General features: G+C 41.7%; 1 pseudogene; it reads left to right on the forward strand.

The window, feature by feature from the left end:
- The first annotated feature begins 2,293 nt into the window (after positions 1-2,293).
- On the forward strand, positions 2,294-3,273 carry LOC113196647 (melanoma-associated antigen 8-like; annotated as a pseudogene).
- The last annotated feature ends 5,331 nt before the right edge of the window (positions 3,274-8,604 follow it).

Consider the following 8,604-nt stretch of genomic DNA (forward strand, 5'->3'; position numbering starts at 1 on the left):
GGAGGAGCCCTAGTCCTGACCAATCATCATAGAGGAGCCCCCCCCATCACACATAAAATAGGCCTCAGCCCCTCCTTCTCCCCTTGTTTGCTCCTGGGAGGCCCCAGGCAGTGTCGCTGCTCAGAAGGTTTCTTGGCTTTCACATGAGGCGTCTGAGGGAGGTGAGGCTTTTTGTGAGGGGGCTGCATATAGGCAGCACAGGAGAAGTCCCAGGGCTGGCCGATGATCAAGGGGATGACCCCGAGGGAGGATTGAGGGCCCCTCCTCCCACAGATATAGGGAGCTCCAGACCCACTCTGCCAGAGCAGTTGTCCCTGGGAAGCCTCAGGCAAGTGCATTAGGTGTGGTGGTATCTGACTTCCATTTGATGATTCTAAGGGGTGTGGCTTTCATATTATCAGATGTAGAGTTCTAGGAGTAGCTAATTTTTAACAGGAGGACCCCAATAGAGAACTGTGAACTCCTCCCACAGCCCTGCCCCTTCCTTGTTGACAGCCCTGAGAAGACTGAGACAAGAGTTACTGGATGTGTTGTTTCCCGACTTCCACCTGGGGATTCTGAGGGTGTGGCCTCAGATCAGCAGAGGGAGGAGTCCTAGTCCTGGCCAATCATCAGGTGTGGCCTCAGACCAGCAGAGGGAGGAGCCCTAGTCCTGGCCAATCATCAAGGGGGAGCCCCTCCCCACAGATAAGGCAGGCCTCAGTCCCGCCCTATCCCTCCAATAGCTCCTAGGAGGCTCCAGGTGGTGTTGCTACTCCAAAATTTCCCGCCACTCCAAGGTTTCCCAGCTTCCACCTGGGGATTTGGGGGGCATGGCCTCTGATTAACACAAGGAGGAGCCCTAGTCCTGGCCAATCATCAAGAAGGAAGTAAAAGAAGAAGAAGAGAACCAAAAGCCCCTCCTACCACATATAATGTGGGGACCCAGCCGCATAATCCCTGATCAGTGGTCCCTGGAAGTTCTAGACAGGGTCCCTGGTTGTTTAATTTCCCAGCTTCCTTGTGGGGAATCTAAAGATGGTGAAGGTTTTTGTGTGAGGGCTAGACTTGTGTCAGTATAAGTGAGAGTCTAGGTGTAGTCAATCATCAAGGTAAGAACCTTGGGGGAGGATTAACAACAGGAAGTTGAGGACCCAGCCTAGCTTTGCCCAGGAAAGGGTTGTCAGTTTTCCCATGGAACACAATGATAGCTTTGGCCTGAACAGTGTGTCCTCAATACATACAACAGAGGAGGTGTAGACCTTGTTAGGAATAGATAGTATTTTGAGAAGTACTGAGGTTAGTTTGCACTTCAGAACAGAATACCACAGATTCCTATCATGCTCTTCATAATATCAATAGTAAATCTCATTCAATCCCATCAGGCTGAGCTGCTTCTTCACTTTTGACTCAAAGGTATCCCTAAATGAGGGCCTTGATTTGAGCAGATGAGGGTAAGTCAATAGATAGAGCTAGGTTAGATTAGCAATGAGAAGATTCCTAAGCCTTGCTAGGTATTTATATGAGGACTAAGGAAGCTAAAGTGTCACATCTACACTAAAACACATGAGACACTAGCCTGACATAACCCTGCTGTCAGTCCTGGGATGATTCATAGTAAAGTAGTCAAGAAGTATTGCTACCTTTCATCTTCCTTTTGGCCTAAGAGATGTGAACTCCCTATAAATTTGCTTCAGGTCAGCGTAGTGCTGGGGATGTGGCCCTATCTGAGGGGACCATCTACCCTAGAACTATGGGGTGGAGGGTCTCACAGAGTCTGACGCCACTCTATCAGTCCCAGGTGGCCTGGAGATGTGCTAGTACTCTACGATTACAGGGGACCCTTCAATTCGTCTTATAGGGGTGCCAGGACCTGGGAAGTGAAGATTTCAGTCTGCAACATAAGGTCAGTAGAGCAGAGGAGGCTCAGTACTGGGAACCAAGGTGAGGCACATTCTGAATGTGGGCCAAGGGCCCTGTCCCTCTCAAACAGAGGGAACCCCACAGCAATGGACCCCACCTTCCCCACTGTCAACCCTGGAGCTTCACACTCTGCCAGTTGGTTGTGTCATGAGGAACTTTCTCATGTCCTCCTACAGGATCTTAGGCATAGGCCTACCAGAAAGACAGCAAACCTGTGAGGCTCTCAAACATCACTAAAGAAATCTGTAAGTGAGCTTTCATCAAAGTCATCATGGGTAAGTTTTTCACCTGAGGACATTAACACCGTCCCTCTCACCCCCAGGCTTGTGGGATCCCATCACAACACTCCTGCTCTCACTCCAACCTACTGCTTCCAGCAGGAGGAATCATCATGCCTCCCTCTCCTAAGCGTCCACGCCTCACCTCTGAGCAAGACTTCCAAGACCTGAATGAAGCAGAAGAGTTGGTTGTGCAGGCTCCTGCAGCTGAGCAAGAGGATACCTCATCCATTTCATCTTCTTTTCACTTTTCCTTCCCCTCCACCTCCTCTTCCTCCTCTCCCTCCTCTCTCTCTTGTTCCTTTTCTAAGATCCCAGGCACCGTGGAAGACAAGGAGGTGTCTACTGCTGCAATTTTGAGTACTCCCCAGAGTCATCAGAGTTCCTCTTCTTCCTCCACTTCATACACCAAGGTAGTAGAATCCAGCAGCCAAGAAGTTGAGGGTAGTGAATCTCCCCTTAGAGATGTGCTAGACAAGAAAGTGGGTGAGTTAGTACAGTTTGTCCTCTTCAAGTATAAATCCAAGGAGCTCACCACAAAGGCAGAAATACTAAAAATTATCATCAAGGAATATAAAGACCACTTTCCTATGATTTTAAGGAAAGTTTGTAAGTTCATGGAGCTAGTCTTTGGCATTGCTGTGACAGAAGTGGACCCTAACAACCACATTTATATCATATATGACACACTAGACCTCACCTATCATGGAATGCTGATTGATGACCAGGGCATGCCTAAGACTGGTCTCCTGATACTTATCCTGAGTACGATCTTTATGGAGGGCAGCTGCACCACTGAGGAGAAAATCTGGGAGGTACTGAAGGCAATTGAGGTGTATGCTGGGAAGGAGCATTTCATCTATGGGGACACTAGAAAGCTCATTACCAAAGAGTGGGTGCAAAAAAAATATTTGGAATACCATCAGGTGCCCAATAGTGATCCTGTATGCTATGAGTTCAAGTGGGGTTCAAGAGCCCATACTGAAACCAATAAGAAAAAAATTCTGGAGTTTTTGACCAAGCTAAAAGATACCATCCCTGGTTCCTTTCCAACCTGGTACAAAGAGGCTCTGAGAGTTGTGGGAGAGCCTAGGCAGTAACTGATGGTGCAGGTGATGCTGCGGCTATGACAGTGCAAACTGCAGTATCATGTGCAACAACTTCTCCTGCCTGAATGAAATCTGAGGCAGATTTTTCAGACTGTTTAAAAGGACGGTAAAGGTTCTGAGTTCCGAAGGGCCGTGGTGGAGCTGGAGGGAAGGCAGTGTTCTTTGTGTTCTTGGTTTATATGTGTGATGTCAAGATTTATCTTTTTGGGAGAGTGTATTTTTCAAATAATTTTCCTTTTAATAGCATATTTAATTAGCTTTTGAATCTTAGTTTAGGGGTATTATTCATGAATTTATTATTTTTTTCTTGCTCAAAAGTAATAATTTGGTGTATTAGAAAAACAAATTGAGAAATCTTTCATCTTATTTGTGTGACCTGGAATAGGATAATATGGCACTGGAACAGGAATTTTCTTAAAAATGTAAGTGACCTTATCAATAATACTGGAAATACGTAAAACATAGTGTTTGCATTCCCTTATCCCTTTTAGTTCATTGTTCTGTTAAATTAAAGATATATACCTGGATATATTTGGCTTATTCAATAAAGTAGGATGAATTTAATCTTAAACAAAAGTGTGACTAATTCTTTTATTTGCCAGAGAGTATTTGAGCATTTGCTTTTGGAAGACACTGTGTTCATATGTTAATAGTGGGGATGCTGAGACAAACAAGATGTAGCAATGCCCATGAAATGGGAGAGTGTAGGAACAGCAGTCATGGGAAGAAGATGGCAAGATGTCCTCTGAGACTTAAAGAACATGAAAAGGAGTAAGAAGGTGAAATTCCACATCTAAGAAGTCAAATTTAAATGCCCTGAGCCAGGGTTGTTTGAGGCTTTGGAAATCCACAGTTCCTTCCCTGGTAATTAACTTTATGCTAGGTTGGGTGTTGTCCAGTGCTATACTCTGTGGATGAGTCTTAGTTGGCAGAGAAAAGCCTGGAATAGAAATCTGCTCTGAGTAATTCTTTTTGAATCCTGGATAAACCAGAGAGAAATCTCCACCTAGGAAAGGTATAGAAGATATCCAGTGCACTTATCCTGGTTGTTAGGATGGCCTTAGGCCTGAGCCTAAGCAACTCCATTAAAAAAAAAAAAAAAAAAAAAAAAAAAAAAAAACTTCATTTTAAAAGACCTGCAGTTTCACCAGGCACATCCACAGATCCCTCCAGTATGGCCTCAAATAAATTACTTCCCCTCACCCTGATAAAACAGAGTGAAGCCCCTGGCAGGCTGTCCTCACCTGATGAGAGGGAAAGGCAAGAAGAACAGGGTGGAGACCACCAGACCAGATGTTTCTGACCTTAGGGTAAATGATGTCACTGAGAAGAAATCAGGTGGTAACTGATAAGGATTGAAATGGGGGTCAAAAGCCCCCAAATTTAGTATAAATGATAGAGCAAATGAACAGGGATTCCGCCAGCCGAAACAAGGAAGCACTCGAGCTGGAGAGCCTGATGAGGACCTGACATCCCATCACTTGTCATCGTTCCTGAGCCTCTGCATGATCCTCACCACTCTCAAACTCTACCACCTCATCTGGACCTTGGTGAGAGCCACAACTTTTCCCTAAGACCCCCTCCTCAAGTGATCATCTGCTCCATACCAGGAAAATTCTGCCTTGGTTCCAGACCTGATCACCACAATTTGAATGAGTGTGCATCTGCTGGACTCAAAGCCTAAGACTTAAGACCTTTGAACTTAGCATAAAGAGGGAATGTCTGTCACTAGCCTGTCATGATTAAGTGTGTTTTGCAGTGCTTAGAATTAATCTAGAATTGTTTGCTGTGAATTGTTTATGTCTATTGCAGTGCCTAGCATTAAGGATTGTTGTTTTCTTGATTAAGAACCTATAGAGTGAAACTGTATTGAGTAATTTGAGTGAATAAAGGATTGAAAGGGGCAGAAGCACGCGGACATTCTTTATTTCTCCCCTCGACTGCATAGGTCGCAATTTTGCCCCCTCGAAACACTGGTGCAGTTGAACCCGGTGCACAAATGAATTGTTATATATGACACTTGTGTTTGGTGGCTTGTTTCAAATAATACATCTTGTTGTCACAAATATCAGGATAATTTCAAAAACCCTGTCTCTGATTTTTAAGATTACACCTCCGAAAGCAGACTATGTAGATAATCAGTCTCTACCTAGCAGCCTATTTGAAAACCGCTTTGAAAGTGTATTACAGTTTTCTGAAAAATAGGATGTTACTCCTTTGAAATGGTGCCCAGAAGCCTCTGGGCTGGCACTCTTTCCCTGTCCCGGAAAAGCCTGAGTTCAATCTATTGAAAGGATAATTAATGAGGTTATTTTGAGAGTAATTTGGTCAACTTTAACCAAGGGCTAGAATTTTAGTGAAAGATAAATGAATGGCTTATCCTGGTTTGAATGGAGAAGTAGTTGGGAAGGAGATGTCTACTGTAAGATAGAAAATTCAATGTGTTTAATCTAAGAAGCATATTTTTTGATATTCTGTGACCTATTAAGCTATATATTCTTTTGAGATGTTCTGGATAATAAAAACAAGAGCTTGATTTTCCAGGAGAGGATAGTAGGATCTGGGTCAAAGTCATACTGAAAGAACTATTTAAAAATTCTAATCAATGTCAGGTACTATGCCAGGTATTTTATTTACAGCACATATATTCCAGCAGCCCCCTGAGCCAGGGCATCTCAAATCTGTTTCACAGATGAAGAATTTAAGGCTCACAGTGCTTGGTAATTTCCTCAAGATCACTTAAATAGTAAGTAAAAGGGCTTAAGAATTGACTCCTGGCCTTAATTCATCTAGACCGATACTGTCCCCATTCCTCCTATCCTGAAACAGACCTTTGATCTGTTAGGTCATTTCTCACTACATGTGAACCAGGTAACAGAAAGTAGGGCCTTGGCCAAGTTATTAAATTATATCTAAAGAAAGAAAGTGACAATGAGAACAAAATACAATTGGGATTTTATGGGCTTTATTTATCTATAATCCTTCTGTTTTGAACCCTAGGCTGGCTGCCATAAGAGCTGACTCTACCTGGGTGACAGCAATTTTTTTGCAGCCCCAGCACACTTTCACATTATAGCACCCTTCTTCTGGTATCCTGTGTGCTTTTGCATCAATCTCTAGAACTTGATGGGCTGCCAGTTTGTCCCAGCAGCTTCCTATGCAGGATATGCCATGCTCTTAGTGGAACAGAGAATCAGCTGTTCTCCCTTTGAATAGAGCATTCCTACTACATGCAGAAGTCCCTTTGATGTTCCATCCCTTACCCTGGATTCTCAGTGATAAGGAAAGCTCCTTTGATATAATTGTTCATTCTGGACAATGATTCCCCTAAGCATCTTCAACATACTCTCAAAGTGGTTTTCAAATAGGCTGCTAGGTAGAGTCTGCCACATAATCTGTTTTTGGAGATGTAAACTTAAAGTCAGAGAAAGGGTTTTTGAAATCATCCTGATATTTGCTTTAACAAGATGTATTATTTGAAACAAGCCACCAAACACAAACACAGATGAATGAGCTTACCTAGGTGGTAAAAAAACCAAAGCTTCCTTCATAAGCCTTGAAGACGAGAAAAAAAACATAGAGATTACTATGTAAATGAATATCTATAAGAAGCCGAGTTCCTTTAATAAAAAAAAACCTAAAGTCCTTCTGGGATGTAAATAATGTTTCCTTGGCAAACATTCTCACTCTATACAGCTATGTTCTCTGTTGTTCAACTTATTTCAATATTTTACTTACAAAGAAAACAATACATATTATTGTTGCAAAAAGTTCTAAAAATACATATAAATCAAAATTATTCCTTTAGAGAGTTCCTTTAAATCCCAGCCCCTACTCAGAAATAACCACAATTAATAAAGGAGATTTATACAATTTAAAAGCTGGTTTCATGCTTTTAAAAAAACTAAATGTGCTATAAAATATACATTTTAACTATGCATGGATAATGATATCTAAATACATCTGCCACTTGCTTTTGCTATTGTTCAGGGTTCAATAGGGTTCTCTCATGATTCCTATATTGAAGTAAAAATGTACCATTATTTGGAGATCAGTTTTTTTTTTTTTTTGAGAGGCAATTGAGTTAAAATGTTGTTATGGTGGGCTCTAATCTAATGTGACTGGTATCTTTATAGAAAGGGGAAATTTGGACATAGATGAATAGAAGTAATACGACGTGAAGAGAGGTGGGGCAAAGTCAGTCATCTATAAACCAAGGACAAAGATATGGAACAGATTCTTCCTTCGGATACCTTGCCAAAACCTTGATTTTGGAATACCAGACTCTAGTACTCTGGGAAAACACATTTTTGTTGTTTATCTCACTCAGGTTGTGGTACTTTGCAATGAAAGTACTTATTAAAATGGATGCAGGATCTTTATATAACAGCACATATGGATATATTTTACTTTGAAATTATTCCATAGACTTCTTAATCATTTATGTACAATAACAAATGATATAAATCTCCTGATGGACACATAAGTTGTTTCTCATTTGTTGCCATTATTAGTGTAACAGCAATTGACATCTTTGAACATAACTTCTTTGGGATATGTATGAGATTTCATATATGAAAGACATATTATTATGGAGATCAAAATGAACAGAGTAGGAATATTTTATGTTTTTAAACATGTTGCTAATTTGTCCCAAAAATGTTTTGCTGATTTCATTAATTAATGCATATGAATTTTTTATATTCTCACATATTTAGCAATATTTAAAATTTTGGTCAAATTTATGGGTGTAAAACCTAGGTGAACTTGGGTTAAGTGATGACATTTTTAGATGGAATATCAAAGCTACCAACTATTTAAGAAAAAAGGCATTAAGTAGGTGTTGTGGTTTAAATATGAGGTGTCCCCCCAAAGCTCATGTGTGAGACACTGCAAGGAAGTTTAGAGATAAACTTCCTTTACCTCTAAACTTCCAAGTTTAGAGGTAAAATGATTGGGTTATGAGAGCCTTAACCCAATCAGTGAATTAATTCCCTGATAGGGATTAATTAGTGGTAACTACAGGCAGGTAGGGTGTGGTTAGGGGAGGTGGGTCCCTGTGGGGGGTGCCTTTGGGGTTTATATTTTGGTCCTGGTGAACAAAGCTCTCTCTCTCTCTGCTTCTTGGTTGCCATGTACTGAGCTGCTTCCTCCACCATGCTCTCACACTATTATGTTCTGCCTCACCTTGTATCCAGAACTCTGGAGTCGGCCATCTATGGATAGAGACCCCTGAAACCATAAGCTAAATAAACCTTTCTTCCTCTATGTTGTTCTTGCCATGTCTTTTGGTCACAGCAACAAAAAAGCTGATT

This window comes from Urocitellus parryii, chromosome X (genome assembly GCF_045843805.1).
Source record: "Urocitellus parryii isolate mUroPar1 chromosome X, mUroPar1.hap1, whole genome shotgun sequence".
Classification (NCBI taxonomy): domain Eukaryota; kingdom Metazoa; phylum Chordata; class Mammalia; order Rodentia; family Sciuridae; genus Urocitellus; species Urocitellus parryii.